This window comes from Marmota monax, unplaced genomic scaffold (assembly GCF_021218885.2).
Source record: "Marmota monax isolate L192 unplaced genomic scaffold, Marmota_monax_Labrador192_F-V1.1 WCK01_AAM20220418_F8-fsc00044, whole genome shotgun sequence".
Classification (NCBI taxonomy): Eukaryota; Metazoa; Chordata; class Mammalia; order Rodentia; family Sciuridae; genus Marmota; species Marmota monax.
The window spans coordinates 9,500,675-9,519,992 of record NW_026695198.1 but is presented as its reverse complement, the minus strand read 5'-3'; positions in this window follow the sequence as shown (position 1 = coordinate 9,519,992).

The window sequence follows — 19,318 nt, the reverse complement described above, 5'->3', positions numbered from 1 at the left end:
ATCGTTCTCTTCTCTTGTCCTGTTTAGATGGCTCAACTATGAATTCAATATACAATATCAAATTATTTTTTATATTTGTTCCTATTTGTGCATTACCCTCTGCAGTATTTTTAAGGTAAGACCTCATAGTTTATTAATAGACTTCCAGTAGGTATCCCTTTCCCTGGCACATGGAAGTGATGTCAGAAGTAGGAATTGGTTTTCTAGTAAAAATTCATATATGCTGTTATAAAGTGAAAGTTAGTTTTAGTTATTGTATGTGTGGATATATCAAAAAAATTGTGTTAAAAATCCAAAATCTTGAAATTCTCTCTCCCAAAGAATATTTTTACCAATCACCTGTAAATGTCTGGGGTGACATAACAATATTGACCAAGCACCTCACGGCAAACCACAAGGAAATCATACCTACTTTGAGGAATTTGAACATTTCTGAGACACAAAGTTATGGATGACATCAGAGTTTAGACATCCCTGGGTATTTGATTGAAAATAGCTATTTATCACATACTGTCAGCTACAATCTGTATAAATCTGTGACATCAACTTTAATCTATTTGATAATTCTCTGAATCTGCATTAACTCTGGGTCTCTTTCTTTTTACTCTCTGAATAATCTGTGTATCTTAACTGCTTTCCTCCTCACGGACATCTCTTTCCATTACTAATGTCTAAACTATTATTCTGTTTACACAAAACAATAGCCGTTGGCTGTTATTTTGGATCAAAAACTACATGGAAATGTTTTCGTCTCTAACAGAATGTGAATTGATGTGTTTTTTAAACGTATAGATGCAGGCTAATTCAAAGGATTAAATATTGCACAGGGATTAAAATATTAAAAAGACTTCAAGAAATAATGTGTTCTCGCTCTCACCAGGCCCTGGGAGTAATGGTGCATTACACGGATGATATTTTCATGATGCTGTACAGTCTACAAATGTTTTTGACAGACTATTTATTTGGAAACCATAAAGTGGAGGGGTATGTATGGTGGTTTCTCTTGTATGTTAGGGAAACTGAGCCCTGATCCTACAGCTTAACAGCAGTGTAAAGTGATCTGGAACCGAGGGTTAACTCTGATACCGTCTCCTATCCATATTCATCTTGTGTAAGGATCGTGATGCAAAAAGAAATGACTGAGACCCTGTGTGCCTTCTAGGGTGGGAAAACAAAAACAAGTCCACTGCATAACGTAACACAGTGCAATGCGACTTAAACTCGGCTCTTGTATTTGTCTCTATAAAAGTCAAAACCAAACAACAATAAAAATGAAATCCCTATAGGCCCCTAATGTTGACTTAAATTATTTTTATTATAGTGTTCCTTAAATATGCACACAGAAAACATAATAAATAAATTGTTCATGCTTCCAGTTCTGATAGTACTCTAAACCAAAAGCAAAATTACGAATTAAATAAAAACAACAGTAAAAGTCAAGATAATTAAAATCATTAACATAAATTTAATGGAATTGATAATGATGTCTTCTGAATCTAAATTGTGAATTTCAAGAGGACCAACCACTGGGGTGCAGGTTCTTTTCACTCTGATGTATTCATGTCCCCACATGTGTTACCCCTTTTAAGTTGCTATAGCAAAATATCATGGACTGGTCATTCGCCAGCAAAAGAACTCTATTTCCACAGTTTTGGAGGCAGAAAGTCTAAGATCAAGATGCTACTGCATTCAGTGTTTGGGGAGGGCCTGCCTCTGGTTCACAGATAATCTTTTTCTGTGTATCCTATAGGTTAGAAAAAGGGGATGAGCTCCACGGGGCCTCTTTGACCAAGACAGGAAACACACTTATGAGGACCCCACCCTCATGATCTGATCACCTCCCAAAATACCCCATCTCCTGACACCATGATATTGGGACTTAGATGTTCAACATATGAATTTGGGAATGACACATTCAGACCACAGCACATGAAAACATCTCTTCCTCAGCTTTTCTTTAATCTATTATAACATCTTCACCTAATAAAGTATAAGGCCATTTTGCTTTTGCTTGACCAACTATATCATCTACACATAAAAGTCTATCCCGGGGATTTGCTTATAGACAAGCATCAGTAAAATAGTTCTGCTGATGCTAACACAGTTTCAAACACAGGCAAACATTTAATGTATACCCTAAAATGATATGATAGTGCTTGGCTGTAAGTTAGACAACTAAATGAACTTGAATACCCTGGTTAAGATCAATATGAAAACATAATTTAAAATGTGTCATAAGAAACTCCAAAGCCCCCTCTAATATATCTGATGACTCCCAAAAGTTCACACACAATAGGTTCAGAAGAGCTAATAGAGAAAGAAGACTATTTTAATCTGGAACTAGACTCACTCCCATAGAATAACCATAAAGCAAGTCTACGTGAGGCAGCCTTGATCAATAAGTAGTAAGAACCGCCATCCCGGGGTAAAGAAGAAGGGATGAGGGGAGCTTCGATTCCCTTGTTCTTCACCAGGGACCTGTTCTGAGCATGATGCAATGAGCAGAGTCTATGAGGAGCAAAGTGTATGCTAAGCTGTGGAGCCAGAGAGTAGCTTCCCAGAAGCCCAATCAGCTGGCTTCTTCCCAACAGGACCTGGAGAGGACAGGATTGAGTGGAGGGCTGGGCTGCTCATGCACTGGCCAGGGTTCCCCAAGTCAGGAAGACAGGAGCTCATGGAGGGTGGAAGGCAGAACGGAGGTACATAGCTGCTAGATTCATCGACTAGTCTTGTATACAAAAGGATGAAGAGCTCAGATGAAATTCAAGTTTGGAACACCAGAAATTCAGCTCCAAGAACCCTGAGCATTACGATTTAGGAATAAAATTTGCTGCCAAATAAGTAGTCTCTACTATTTAAGAATACCCGATACCAGTGATATAATTTTAAGAGTTTTTGATAAATATTTGCCTTATAAGCTAACCTTTAAATCTCTGTTGTTTTAACTGGAATGGATGTAACAGTCTTTAATTTATGTAAGGGGTTCTTAAACTAAACAGAACTTAATGAGTTAGAATCAGTTCCCTTCTGAATTCTGGTGTCACACTGTTCGATAGGCCTGATAGAGTGATCCTTCTTTTCAATCTCCAGTATTACTTTCACTCTATTTTCTTTTAAATTAATAAAGTACCTAAACTTGCATGTTACCAGGAAAAAAAAATGAAAAAAAAAAAAAACGAGTCCTGAACAGATCCAAAATGGCCCTTCTTCTTATGCCAGATTTCCAAGGATGATTTCAGAATCCCAGAAGGACTTCACATCCACAAAATGCTTAGCCAGCTCCTTCATTTAAAGGCGTACTTGGCCAGAAACAAAGAAAATATCTGAATTGCATAATTTTCTTTCTGAAACTTGAGCTGATATGTAAACCATTTCCACTTAGTGCGTACAAGACACCTAGTCTGGCCTGGTCAGGCAGTAGATTTGAACAAAGGAGTTTCTTTCAGGACAAGTCTTTTCAGTCTTTAAGCTTGAAGAATGTCCAGGTGGTCATTTTAAGAATGATATTCTTTGTGCTTAAATTAGAGAAATGAAAATTACCACTTAGAATTCTATCAAAAAAAGAAGATGTTTAGAAATGATATTATTAACACACTTCATTTAATGAGGCAACTATCCGTGCCTGAAAAGAGCACAAGGAAGGTATGTATACTCAGCTAATTGAAAAATAATTGAAGCTAGATGGAAGAGAAAGATATTCATAGATAGCTTATTCTTACAGAAAAGAATCCCTCCAATTCCCCCAAACCAGAAAAAAACAAAAGCAAAGAAATACACACACATACATGCATATACATGTGTGTAGGTACACATGGAAAGAGATGAAAGAAGGATTTTCTTAGATGTTAAATTTCTGTTTCTTTCTCAGTCTGTTCAGAGAGGTCTTGATGACTCCCAAAAGGAATTCATCTCTAAGCCAGTGACTGTCTCATTGCCCCAGTTTACCAAATGCAGCCACCATGCGAACAACAACAACAACAAAAAAGACAGAGAATAAGCCCTTTACAGAAGAAACTCATTCACCTTTGGTTTTAGTGAGCTTTCTGCTTCTGTGACCAAAGTACATGACAAGAACGATTAGAAGTTGAAAAGTTTATTTGGGGGCTCACAGTTTCAGAGATCTCAGTCCATGCAGGGTCGACTCCATCGCTCAGGGCCAGTTCCCTTCTGAATTCTGGTGTCCCACTGTTTGATAGGCCTGATAGGGGTGATCCTTTTTTTTTTTCAATCTCCAGTATTATTTTCACTGTATTTTCTTTTGAATTAGTAAAGGCTCTAAACTTGCATGCTACCAGGAAAAAAAAAAAACAAGTCCTGAACAGATCCAAAATGGCCCTTCTTCTTATGCCAGATTTCCAAGATGATTTCAGAATCCCAGAAGGACTTCACATCCACACCATGGTCAGAGGACAAGGTGCAGGAAAGTTGCTCAGCTCATGGGAACCAGGAAGCAAAGCATGGTTGGGAAAAGATGAATCCTTTCAGGGCACCCCCCTCCCCATGACCCACCTCCTCAGTCACTCCTCACCTGTCTACAGCTACCAGCCAGTCATTCAAACTAACGTAGACTAATTAGGTTACAGCTTTCATAATCCAAACACTTCTGCATTCCTGCATTAACACAGGAGCTTTGGGGGGACGCCTCATATCCAAAACATAATACATTTCTGTAATAAGGACAAAGGTAAATGATGATAATATACAAAGATTGTCAAATAACCAGTTCTTATCGATTTTGGAAAGCTGGGAATGGAACCACCATTTGACCCAGATATTCCTCTTCTCGGATTATACCCAAAGGACCTAAAAACAGCATACTACAGGGACACAGCCACATCAATGTTTATAGCAGCACAATTCACAATAGCTAGACTGTGGAGCCAACCTAGATGCCCTTCAATGGATGAATGGATAAGAAAAATGTGGCATTTATACACAATGAAATATTACTCAGCACTAAAAAAATAACAAGATCATGGCATTTGTAGGGAAATGGATGGCATTAGAGCAGGTTATGCTAAGTGAAGTTAGCCAATCCCTAAAAAACAAGTGCTGAATGACTTCTCTGATATAAGGGAAGTGACTCAAAATGGGGTAGGGAGGAAGAGCATGGGAAGAAGATTACCTCTAGATAGGGAAGAGAGGTGGGAGGGAAAGGGAGGGAGAAGGGTAATTGCATGGATGGTGGAAGGGGACCCTCATGGTTTACAAAATACATGTATGATGTTGTGAGAAAAAAAAAGAGAATAGCGTCATCTTAGATTAGGTAGAGAGAAGTGATGGGAGGGGAGGGGAGGGGATAGGGGGATAGGAAGGACAGTAGAATGAAACAGACATTATTATTACTGTGTGTATATATGTGACTGCATGACCAATGTGATTCTGCAACCTGCACACTCAGAAAAATGAGAAATTGTAATATCCCATCTGATTCAAATGTATGATATGTCAAGGTCATTGCACTGTCATGAGTAACTAATTAAAACAAATTTAAAAAATTGTTTAAAAGATAGATTTTAGATAAAGACAGGATTGTGGCCTATTGGCTCGTGGCCTTCTAAAAATGCTCAGGTTGATGACCTTTAGGAGGGCAGGCAGATACTTATTCAGAAGGGGGAGTTACCCTGTGAGCCTGAGTTTCCAGAGAAAGAACTGTCAGGCTTGAAAGAATTGTGGGAAAGGGAGGAGAGTGGAAAAGGAACCCTGAAGGTTTAGATTGAAGCCTATGACCCTGCCTGGGCTGACTGAATTTCAGGCTCAGGGCAGCAGTATGTGAGCTCAAGGGCAAGAAATCTGCAAATGGACATTATGCCTGGCTCCAGAACAGGGTCTGGAGGGGAACCTCCCCAACGGCACTCCATCCTGGTCAGTAGCCTCCTATGCCAGCAATATTCCACCACATGGACATCCCCAAGTCCATGGTCATTGATCATCTCAACTGATTCCAGCTAAGAATGTGAAAGGGAGAGGGAAATCTCCAGGCCAGCCTCAGTCTCACCAGCATAGATCTGGGTCAGGGAGTGGGGAACACTGCTTCCTCATTTCCCTGAGCTCAGGGTGGATTTCGTTCATTCCTTTCCCTGGGGAACAAAGTGTCTGGGTCCCATGCTACATGTCATAGTATCAATGCATGCCTCTGTACCACTTTGCAATCTACGTGGGCCTTCCAGTTCATGACCTTGCTTGTGAACAGCCATCCTGTACACTGACATGGCAAAGAGTATTATCCCATTTTGTACATTTAAAAAATCAGATGGAGTGACAGGAGGTATCTTCCCAGGGTAGCAGCACTATTCAGCAACACAACTAGTGCTCAGACGCAGTGCCTTAACCCAGCCCCTGATGATATTTCACTACACAATGTTTGCTTCCAAGCCTCCTCCATCACCAGCTTCAGTACTCCATGAAGCCAACCCTACTGCCAAACAGCTTCCATTTCCCAAACCAAACTACATGACCCAGTGAGACCACTGTTCACAGGATGAGAACACAAGTAAGGGAGTAATCTGGGCACCCAACTTCCTCTGAGTGTCAGGGAATGGGTTCCCAACTATCTGCCTCATCTTGTTGGTGTAATCAAGTTTGAATCCTGCTTTTGAATATAACCAAATTTATAGTATGCAAGTAACTATAAATATGGTTTCAATAATCACACTGTTGTAAAAAATAATCCTTAAAAATTAAAAATGGAAACTAGGGAAAGTGTGCATAACTTATCTCCAGAAAAAGTTAATAGCCCTTAATATATAAAAAGTACATCAAAACAAGAAAGCATACGGTGCTGTAGGAAAATGGACGGAAGACAACTATGCAGTTGAAAGAAATGGGAGTGGCTTCCTTGGAAAAGATGTTCAACCCTATATATGAGAAGAAAATATAATTCCAAACTTCATGGAGGTATTAACTATAGAGTCACCACATATTCTATTATACTTTTGTGTTAGCAAAGGGACCCAGTCTTATCTCCATAAAGACACTAAGCCCACACAGAACACAGGAGCCATATTTCACATTTCTACATATTTCAGTAGCATCTCAATGAATATCTGAGGTGGGCTGGGAATGTAGCTCAGTGGTAGAGCACTTGCCTCACATGGGCAAGGGCCTGGATTAACTACACAGTACTGCAAAAATAAATAAATAAACAAATGAATGAATGAATGATCTGAGTAATGATTAGGAGTTAATGTTGTGGATGCTGTTAAGAATAATTGGCTACTCTTCAAAGTTGCTAGATCCTTCAGGACTAAAAAAAAAAAAATGCAATATATTGAGAGGGGTGCCCATGGGGAGAATGTGGAGAAAGCATGATTATTCTCTTTGCCCTGAGGTGATTCTATTGTTCTGGAAAGGTACAGACAGTCTTCTTCTTGTCTCAGTACAATTCTGAAAAGAAAAAGAAAAACAGTGGCAGTTCTCAAAGCTGCTGCATGTTCTTCGTCTTTTGCTAACAGTTAAAAAAAAAAAAAAGCTCTGGTATATTTGGAGAAAGCTCTTGAGAATGGCACGGCCACGTACATAATTCACAGTGCTGCACCTTCTCCTTCTAGGATACTGCAGATTAGTACAGATCACACAGTAATTTTCAATCACCCAGTCAAAACGAAACAGGTTGGAAAGTGGACATATGTGGTATCTGCCAGGGTATAATGACTCACCAGGAGTTAATCTGAATAAATAGGAGAGGAGCTGAACTAAAAATTAAACAAGATGCTGCCAATTATTTGGGGTCAGGGGGGATAGGAAAATTATCTCCAGGATATTTATTATTAAATATCTTCCTGAAGCTTTTTTATAAGCTTTTCATATTGAATGATATAGTGGATTCTAAATATTGTGACATCTTATGCAGTCATTCTTTAAAATAATTCTAAAAATGCCAAAAAGAGCATAGTGCTAATGAAAAAAAAAAGTGCAGTTTTACAGAGTCCTGACAAATTTAGAATAAAAAGATAATCCCTAATGGGAAAGAAGGTTAGATCTAGAACTAATATACCTAATGAAGAGGCATCATGCCTGCATTGATATATGCCTATAAGAGAAAAACCATGTGCTGGTTTTCTTTGAATTGCAAAGCGAACAAAACCCATTAAAGAGAAGACAGATCTGAATCACAACTAGCAGGCTTCACTTTGCTTGCTTCTGTACAGGAACAAACATTAGGTGTGCTACGTGTCAAAATTATGAACATAATATCAAAAGGCATCAACCCATACATTTTTCAGGCTAACGTCAATAATTAGAGGTACTTAAACAGAGACTTTCTGAGTTGAAGGGTAAAGTTCTACTCACAAATATTATGCATAGCTTTAGGAGTGAGTTAACTATCCCTCCCAAGGTTCTTCACGTCTTTCTGGTACTTATGAATTTCAACACTTGCATGATGTGCACTATGACCACAGACAGAAGCAGCAGGCAGCTTAACTGGGATCAGGTAACCTTTAATATTGAGTTTCTAGAGTTGCCAACTTTGCTGAAGGGAACTCTCCCAGGTGAATCAAAGGAAGAGTTCTTGAGGTCCCAGTCTTGGTTTCTTTAGGAAATAGTCGTAATTATAACTTGGGTTTCCCTTTGGGTCATAAATGTAGGCTCACGATTTATATTTGCTTTCTAAAATGGTGGGGGGAGGGCTGGGGTGGTGGCTCAGAGGTAGAGCGCTCACCTAGCATGCGTGAGGCACTGGGTTCAATCCTCAGCACCACATAAAGTAAAATTTAAAAAAAATATTGTGTCCACCTATAAATAAAAAATAAATATTTTTTTAAAAAATAATGGGGGGAGGTTTCTGTTGGACTCAAAGACAAGTCACAATACTAGGAGCTGGAAGAAGAGAAGCATTGGGGAGTTGAAGAGGAAAACTGACTGGAAGGTTAGAAATGATCTTTTCCCAATGCATCCTTGGCAACAAGAGAGCTGTGAGCTGGGTAAAGGAGCTAACTGAGTGGGTTGTGCTGTTCAGGTTTGGAGGTCATCTGTGGACAGAACTCAAAGGCAATAACCTGGATGATTATGGAACATTCCTTTCCATCAATTATCTCTTAAGTATATCAGCAAAAGTCGTCCCAACATGAAGTCTTTTTTGTTGTTGTTGTTGTTGTGTTTTAATTAGAGCATTATAATTATACATAGTGTTTGGGTTCATTTTGACCAAATAATAATGCAAGAAACTATATTTCAATCTTCATTCCCACCCATTTCCTCCCCCCTCTTCCCTCCACTTATTCTCCCTCTTCTTCTCGATTGATCTTCCTTCCACTTGTTCCTTTATTTATTTATTTTATTTTTTTTACATATATATAAAGGTGAAATTCTTTTGGGTACATTTATATATGAATCATGTAATTCCTCCCATATTTCTTTTGCTTCTCCTTCATTCCTTCCTCCCTATATTCTCCTCCTTCTATTCCACTGATCTTCCCTATATTGTCCCTATATCTTTATGATATTCTATCTGTCCCTCCACCACATTCTTTCCCTTATTTTGCCCTCACTGTCACATACAAGAGTAGACATTCGGCTCTTGATTTTCTGAATCTAGCTTATTTCAGTTAGCATGATTCATCTCCACCCATTTACCAGCAAAGGCCATTATTTCATACTTATGGCCGAGTCAAACTCCATGGTGTATATATACCACCTTTTCTTGATCCATTTATGCACTGACAGGCATATGGGCTGATTCCATAATTTGGCTATTGTGAATTCTGCTGCTATAAACAACAATGTGGCTATGTCATTACAATATGATGATATTAGCTCTTTTGGACAAATACCAAGGAGTGGGATAGCTGGGTCATATGGTGTTTCCATTCCTAGATTTTTGAGGAATGTCCATATTGCTTCCTGGAGTGGTTGTACTAATTTGCAGTCCTACCTGGAATTTAGTGTACTTTCCCCCCACATCCTCACCAGCATTTATTATTATTCATGTTTTTGGTAATTGCTACTCTGTCTGGAGTGAAGTGAGATATTAATGTAGTTTGATTTGCAATTCCCTGATTGCAAGAGATGTTGAACAATTTTTCATACATTTATTGGCATTTGTGTTTCTTCTTTGGAGAAGTTTCTGTTCGGTTTAATTTTTATTTTATTTCATTTTATTTTGCCAATTTATTGATTGGACTATTTGGGTTTTTAGCATTACATTTTTTAGTTCTTTATATATTCCGGGTATTAGTTCCCTATTAGAGGAATAAGTGGCAAAGATTTTCTCTCATTCTGTAGGCTCTCTCTTCACTCTCTTAATTATTTCCTTTACTGTGCAGAAGCTTTTAATTTGATGCCATCACATTTATCAATTCTTGGTTTAATTTTTTGAGCTTTAGGGGTATTGTTGAGGAAGTCAGTGCCTGTATCTATGTGATGAAATGTTGACCCTATGTTTTCTTCTAGCAGTTGCAAGGTTTCTGGTCTAATTCCTAAGTCTGAGCCATTTTGACTTGACTTTTGTACAGGGTGAAAGATAGGGATATAATTTTACTCTTCTGCATATGGATACCCAATTTTTGCAAAAACCATTTGCTTAAGAAGGTTGTCCTTTCTCCAACGTACCTTTTTTTTTTTTTTTTGCATCTTGTCAAGCATCAGATGGCTATAACTATTTGGATTTGTCTCCATGTCTTCTATTCTATTCCATTGGTCTTCATGTCTGTTTTGATGACAACACCATGCTGTTTTAATTACTATAGCTCTGTAGTATCATTTGAGATTTGGTGTTGTGATGCCTCTTGTATCACTTTTCTTGTTCAAAATTCCTTTGGCTTCTCAAAGTCTCTTATTCTTCCAAGTGAATCCTAGAACCTCTTTTTCTACTTCTGTGAAGAATGTCATTGGTTGTGTTGAATTTGTACATTGCTTTTGGAATTATGGCCATTGTGGTAATATTAATTCTGTCCATCCAAGACATGAGAGGTCTTTCCATCTTCTGAAGTCTTCTTCAATTTCTTTCTTCAGTGTTCTTAGTTTTCATGGTAGATTTCTTTCACTTCTTGGATAGATTAATTCCCAGGGTTTTTGTTTTATTTTTATTTTTATTTTGAGGTTATTTGAGGTTATTGTGAAAATGATGGTTTACCGGATTATTTTCTCAGCTGAATCACTGTTGGAGTATAGAGAAAAGCTATTGACTTGTAAGTGTTGATCTTGTAGCCTGCTACTTTGCCAAATTAATTTATTAGCTCTAGAATTCTTCTGGTGGAATTCTTTGGGTCTTCTAGATTTAGGATCATGTTAACAGCAAACAGTGACTTCTTTTCCTATTTGTATCTTTTTAATTTATTTTTATTGCCTGATTGCTCGAACTGGAGTTTCAAGAACTATTTTGAATTGAAGTGATGAGAGTGGACATCTTTGTCTGGTTCCTGGTGTTAGAGGAAAAGCTTTCAGTTGTTTTCCATTCAGTATGTTGTTGGCTTGGGTTTGTCACATACTGCCTTTATAATGTTGTGATAAGTTCCATCTACCCCTCATTTTTCCAGTGTTTTTATTTATTCATTTTTAATTTCTTTTAGATTTTTACTTTGTTTTTTTAATACACGACAAGATTACAATCCTTATTTCACATATAGAGCACAATTTTTTGTAACTCTGTATACAAAGTATGTTCACGCCAATTTATGCCATTATACATGTACTTTTCTTGCATTACAGTTCTTAATACACACATATACCATGATTTTTTGTATCTCTATATGTATATAAAGTATGTTGACACCCAATTCAAGTCTTCATACATGTACTTTGGATAATGATGACCATCACATTCCACCATCCTTGCTAATCCCTGCCCCCTCCCTTTCCCTCCCACCCATCTTCCCTATTTAGAATTAATTTATTCCTCCCATGCTCTTCCTCTCTACCCCATTATGAGTCACCCCCTTATATCAGAGAAAACATTCAGCATTTGTTTATTGGGGATTGGATAACTTCACTTAGCATTATCTTCTCCAACGCCATCCATTTACCTGCAAATGCCATGATTTTGTTCTTTTTTAATGCTGAGTAATAGTCCATTGTGTATAAATGCCACATTTTTTTACCCATTCATCCACTGAAGGACATCCAGGTTGGCTCCACAGTTTAGCTATTGTGAATTTTGCTGCTATAAACATTGATGTGTCTGTGTCCCTGTAGTATACTGTCTTTAAGTCCTTTGGGTATGGTCTGAGAAGAGGACTTTATTTGTTTACATGTGGTATTGAGGACCGAACCCAGGGCCTCACACGTGCCAGGCAAGCGCTCAACCAGTGAGCCAAAACCCCAGCCCTTTCCAATGCTTTCAACATGAATGCTTGCTCTATTTTATCAAAAGCCATTTCTGCATTTATTGAGATGATCATTTGAGTCTTTCTTAATTCTGTTTATGTGGTGAATTACATGTATTGGTTTGTGTATGTCAAACCAACCTTGCATTCCTGGAATGAATTCCTTTTGATCATTGTGCTTTATCTTCTTTATATAAATGTTTTTCTTTTTTTAATGATTTAAAAAATGACAGCGGAATGTATTACGATTCTATTACATGTATACAGCACAATTTTTTATATGTTTTTATTGCACTTTGCTGGTATTTTATTGAGGATTTTGAATCTATGTTCATAGGGGATATTGGCTTGTAGTTTTCTTTCCAAGGTATGTCTTTGTCTGCTTTTTAAAAAATATTTTTTTAGATGTTGATGTAGATTTATTTTTATTTTATTCATTTATATGTGATGCTGAGAATTGAACCCAGTGCCTCACACTTGCTAGGTAAATACTCTACCACTGAGCCACAACCCCAGCCTCTTTGTCTGCTTTTGATATCAGGGTTATACTGGCTTCATAGAATGTATTTGGAAGTGTTCCCTCCCTTTCAATTTCATGAATAATTTGAAAAAGACTTGCATTTTTCTTTAAAGATCTGGTAGAACTCAGCTGAGAACCCTCTGGTCCTGGGCTTTTTTTTATTGACAGGTTTTTAATTGCTGCTCGAATTTCATTGTTTGATATTGGTCTGCTTGGGTTTTCTGTATCTTTCTGGCTCAAACTGGATAAGTCATATGTGTCTAAAATTAGTCAATGTCTTCTAGATATTAAAATTTATTGGAATATAATTTTTTAAAGAGTTTCTAATAATCCTCTGGATTTCAGAAGTATGTGTGTCAATATCTCCTTTTTAATCTCCAATTTTGTTGAATCGGCTCTTCTCTGTATTTTGGTTAGTTTAACTAAGGGTTTATCAATCTTATTTATCTTTTTGAAGAACAAACTTGTTGCATTGATCCTGTGTATTTTATTAATTCTCAATTTCATTAAATTAGACTGTGATCTTTATTATCTTCTACTGATTTGGGGGTCAGTTTGTTCTTCTTTATCTAAGGTATTGAGGTGGAGCATAAGTTCATTTCTTTGGCATCTCATTTTTTAATGTAGATCTTCAATGAAGTAAATGGTTCTCTTAGTACTACTTTCATACTGTCCCAGAGATTTTAATATGTTGGATTTTTGTTTTCATTTATTTCTAAGATTTTATTAATTTCTTCTCTCATTCCTTCTTTGATCAATTTTTCATTGAAAGTATTATTGTTTAATTTCAATGTATTTATGTGATTTTTGTTATTTTTCTTCCTATTGATTTCTAATTTTAATTCCATTATGGTCTGATATGATGTATGGGAAAATATGGTGGTTTGTTGTTGTTGTTGTTGTTGTTGTTTTGGTTTCTGTATTTGCTAAGACTAATAAGTGACCTAGGGTATGGTCTATTTTGGATATGTTTCCAGGAACTGCTGAGAAGAAAGTAAGCTCAGCTGTTTTGGGGTAAAATATTCTGTGGCTGCCTATTAGGTCCATCTGATTTATATTATTATTTAGGTTGGATATATTTTTGTTGGTTTCATGTTTGATCACCTGTCTGTTGGTGACAAGGGTGTGTTGAAGTCATCCAATATCACTGTATTGAAGTCCATCTAGGATTTAATTTCAAGGAGTATTTTTTAATGTAATTGGGTACACTGACATTTGGGGCATATATATGTACTATTGTTAGTTCTTCTTATTTTATTGTTCCTTTACCAGGATGTAATGGTCTTCTTTGTCTCTTTTGATTAATTTTTGCTTGAAATCAGCTTTGTCAGATATGAGAATACCTTCCCCAGTTTGTTTTCAGACATATTTTTAATTTCAAATTTATTTATTTATTCTAATTTGTTGTACATGAGAAAAGAATGAATTTCAATTCATGTACACATACAATGCACAATTTTTCATTTCTCTGATTGTACACAAAGTAGAGTCACACAATTCATTTCTTCATACATGTAATTGGTATAATGATGTCCATCTCATTCTACCATCTTTTCTACCCCTATACGCCCTCCCTTTCTCCCCCTCCCCTTTGCCCTATTTAAAGTACCTCCATTCCTCCCATGCTCCTCTCCACCCCTATTATGGATCAGCATCCATGTATCAGAGAAAACATCCGGCCTTTGGTTTTCGGGATTGGCTTACTTCACTTAGCATGATATTCTTCAACTCCATCCATTTACCTGCAAATACCATGATTTTATTCTCTTTTAATGCTGAGTAAAATTCCATTGTGTATATATTCCACAGTATCTTTATCCATTCATCTATTGAAGGCCCTCTAGTTTGATTCCATAATTTAGCTAGTGTGAATTGTGCTGCTATAAACATTGATGTGGTTGCATCGCTGTAGTATGCTGTTTTTAAGTCCTTTGTGTATAAACTGAGGAGTGGGATAGCTGGGTCAAATGGTGGTTCCATTCCAAGTTTTCTGAGGAATCTCCATACTGCTTTCCAGATGGGTTGCAACAATTTGCAGTCCCACTAGCAATGTAAGACTGTGCCTTACATTGTTCCCACATCCTCCATCCTCGCCAGTACTTATTTTTGCTTGTATATATAATAGTTGCCATTGTGTCTATAGTTTTGATTTGCATTTCTCTAATTGCTAGTGATGCTGAACATTTTTTCTTATATTTGCTTATCAATTGTATATCTTCTTCTGAAGAAGTGTCTGTTTAGTTCCTTGGCGCATTTATTGATTGATTTACTTGGTTTTGTGTGGAATATTTTTCCATTCTTTTACTTTCAGCCTGTGAGTGTTCTTATCTATGAGATGAGTCTCTTACAAGTGGTATATGGTTGGATTTTGCTTTTTGATTCATTCTGTTAATATGTCTTTTCATTGGGGAGTTCATACCATTAATATTCACATTTATGAATATGTGCTTGTGGTTTGGTACCATTTTTATTTTTATTTTTTGTTATATTTAATTCTGTCTTGATTCTCATTGAGATGATTGGTCATCTCTTGATTCTCATTTATCTGTATGTTTTGGTATTTGTTTTGGGGTTGTTCTGTGTGCAATTTGCCTTTGAGTATTCTTTGTAGAGATGGCTAGGTTGTCATGTATTCTTTTAGTTTATCCTTGTCATGGAAGGTTTTTAATTCCTCATTAGATATGAAAAAGTGCTTTGCTCAGGATAGCAATTGTGGTTGGCAACCATTGTCTTTTTAGACTATTTCATTCAATGACTCGGAGTTGAGAATCAGAAGTGAGCCTTATTGGTTTATCTCTAACCTAATGTTTATCTCTTGTGGCTTTTAATATTCTTTCCTTATTTTCTACATTGTGCATTTTCACCACAATGTGTCTTAGAGAACTTCTTTTCTGATCAGGTCTATTCAGGGTCCTGTGTACTTCCTCTGTGTGAGTGCCTATCTCATTTCTGATAGGAGGCGTTTTCTGTGACTATGTCATTGAAAATGTTCTTAATGAATTTAGCTTGTATCTCTATGTTCCCTTCTGTCCCAGTGATTCTCAGTTTGGGTCTCTTAATGTTGTCCCAAAGTTCTTGTATATTCCGATCGTGTTCTATTTTTTTTTTCCATTATTGTACTCTTTGAACTCAAATTCATGTATCCTGTCTTTAAGGCCTGAGTTTCTGTTTTCAAGTGCTTAAGTTCTGTGTTTTCTATGCAATTTAATCTTTGGATGATGTTTTAAAGTGAATTTTTAATTTGAGTCATTGTGTGTTTTCATTTCCAGGCGTGCATATTGATTTCATTTCCTGTATTTGTTCTCTTAATTCATTCCTTAGGTTTTCTTTTAGTTCTTTAAACATTTTCATAATCAGTTTTCTCTAATCTTTCTCTGGATTTTCCTCCACTTCTATTTCTGTGGATTTTTTGTTGTTGTTGTGAGATTGTGAATTTTGTGCACTGATGTATTTGCCTGTTTCTTCATGTTTTCCAAGGTCCTTGACTTGCTCATCAAATGAGGTACATTCTCCTTTCTCTTTTAAACATGTGCCCTTATGTGTATTTCTTTTTTATTATGGGATTTTTCTCTGTTTTGATATATGAGTAGTTGAGTTAAGGGACCTGAGGTTCCCCTCTGGTTGTTCCTCCTTGGGGTGTGGTTTTGGGTTTGGGTTTTTTTATCTCCCAGCTTCTGTGAGTTGAAATAATGTTTAGGCTCAGGTGCTGATAGATCATTTGTGGGATGAGAGTCACTGGTTCTTGGCTGAGTTATGAGTATTTTTCAGCCATAGGGTCTATACTTTGAAATTTTCAAGAGTCCCAATTATTTTTCAGTCCTTTTTAGAGATAAGGGAAACCAGAAATAGTACTAATGTCGATAAACGATGTATAATTTTAAGGTAAATGTCTGGTGTCTACTTGGACAAACATAATACTAATTGTCACCTATATAGACATATTGGGGTCAGCATTTAACGTTAGTATCAGCAATACAAGACTGTGATCTAGATCAGGCATTCAACATCAGGTTTCTACTATGTCACCCACTGTATTACTAATCACATCAACATGAATAGAGTGTAAATTACATAAACCATATGATTACATTATTTAGTGGGATTACAGGTTTTAAAGAAAATAGGGTGGAAAGGTGAAAGGAAGTTTGAAATGTTTAAAAAAACTAATCAGAGGAAAGGCAGGAGGTAGGTAACAGATGTTGGATATAAAGAAGAAGGAATAAAAGATTTACTGAGTAATAAAATAAAAAGAGGAAGTGAAGTCAAGAAAATTTTGGCTGTTAGTTGGGAAAGAGAGTAAGGAATGTGGGATAAGAGGGACAAGAACCAAAGTCGGAAAAAAAAAACCAGCAATTGTAAGACAAAAACAACTCAATTATAATGAAACCCTAAGACAAATCAAGCTAAATAATAAATGAATGTAAAGGAAAGCAATTAATTTGAAAGTAAAAGCCCAAGGATCTACATATATTTTTTAATCTATTCATGCACTAAGAACATACAACCTCCCTCGACGTACATGCACACACAAAATCATGCATAATGGGGAAAAATATTTTAAAAAATACAATATAATGAAATGATGTTTGAAAAAAATTCAAGAATTATTTTTTTTTAATTTTTTTATTAGTTACACATGACAGTACATGATTTGACATATCATACATTTGAATCAAATGGGGTATAATTTCTCATTTTTCTGAGCGTACAGGTTGCAGAATCACATTGGTCATACACTCACATATCAACATACAGCAATACTAGTGTCTATTTTATTATGCTCTTTAAATTTATTATAAATTAATTTATTTAAATTATATCTATTTAAATTTATTATAAAAATTTTTAAAAGATGAATAAAAATAAATTTTTAAATGGCAATATGCTGGAAATATAAAAGAAAGAAATAAAAAGTTAAAAATTTTGCTGAGAAATAATGAGTTTATATCTGCAGAGGAGGTCCAAACTGTTGGCTGGGATGGATTCTCATTCTTCATATTTTTTTTTTTTTTTGTCTTTAAGATTCCTTGGTCAAGTGTTGGAGATTGTAACTCCCAATACCTTTGTGTTTCCCCCTTAGCTGCCAACGTTTGTGGCTTGGTGGCACAGCTGGTTGTAGTAAATCCCAGCTTCCAGTCTCCTGGCACATGGTGGGGTGCCATAATCCAGGTGTTGATAAATTGTGCATTTCTGGGGCAGGGGATGGCATAGAGTACTAAATTGAAGAATCCAGTAATTGGAAGTTAAACTTGACCAAACTTTGGAACTCTGTAGGTGGGTGTTTGAGAATTAATACTCTTCCCCCATTTGCTTGGGAGATGCCAGTCTCTTCAGGGCATCTGGATCTCTAGGGACTTTGATAAAATCTCCACAGATTTCTGTTTCACCACTATGAGTACGAAGTGTAGGGCATCAGCTTTCAGTGCACATGCTCCTGTGTGACCCCACAGCCCCAGCAACAATGACAGCTTTCTCTATAGGGATCCAGAGTCTGAATGGTCCAGGTAAAATTTTGTTTGTGCCTATTTCAGTCTCTGCTTCAGGTGCTTTCTGGGAGACTTTTTAGATGGCTGCAGGATTTCTGGTTCTCTCTTCTCTGCTCACAGATAATCCACAGAACAGAGATGAGAGGTGGCTGCATGCCCAGAGAGACCAGCAGCTGGATTCCTTTACCTAGGAACATTTTATGGTCCTGGGGAAGCCAATTTTAGGTCTGTTTTCACCAAGTTCCCCCACTGACGTTGAATCCATTCAAATCAGCCTTCCTCTATAATCCACAGTTTTCTGCAAGTCAATTTTTCTTCATTTTTAAGAATTTCTTTATCTGCCACAAAGGGGTCTCCTTTATCTGCAACCAACACTGGCAGCCATGTAGACACCCAAGCTGGTGGTTCTCGAACATATTATTTCTTATGTTCGGGTATTTGATTTTCTGTGTCTTTAATTTTTTTTTCTACAGATCAGTGAGTTCTCATTAATTTTCAGTGAGTTCCCTTAGCTACCAAGAAGCAGTCTTCCCACTTTGTATGTTGGATGCTGAGGAGCTGCTAGGAGGTGCTTGCTTCCTCTAATCTGCCCTCTTTGGAATCCACCCCAGTACACCTCCATCTGAAACTTTCAAATGATTCTGCTGACCCCAATCTGGGACCACAACAAAGGAAAGATGACTGTCATCCCAGAGTGCACGATTCAGAGCCATGCAAATATACAACGAAGGACAGAATTTGATACACCAAAAGAGAAGTCCTGGTGCATGCCACACATCATATGAATCAAAGGCATCCCAGGAGGAATGTGAGAAAAAATCTGGAAGACTTCCAAAGCATCTGAACAAGACAGATGCACTGCCCTGATAATCCACAGAATTCCAGGACTGTGATATCAACGTGAGGAAACAGACACATACAAGTACAATAGCAATGCCATGTGGCGAGGGCAGTGACACAGAGGTATACAAGTAAGTGTGGAACCCACATAAGGGTGCCTTACCCAGCTCTAAGTGGAAGGGGAAGAGTAGTTAGTGACAGTTCTCCAA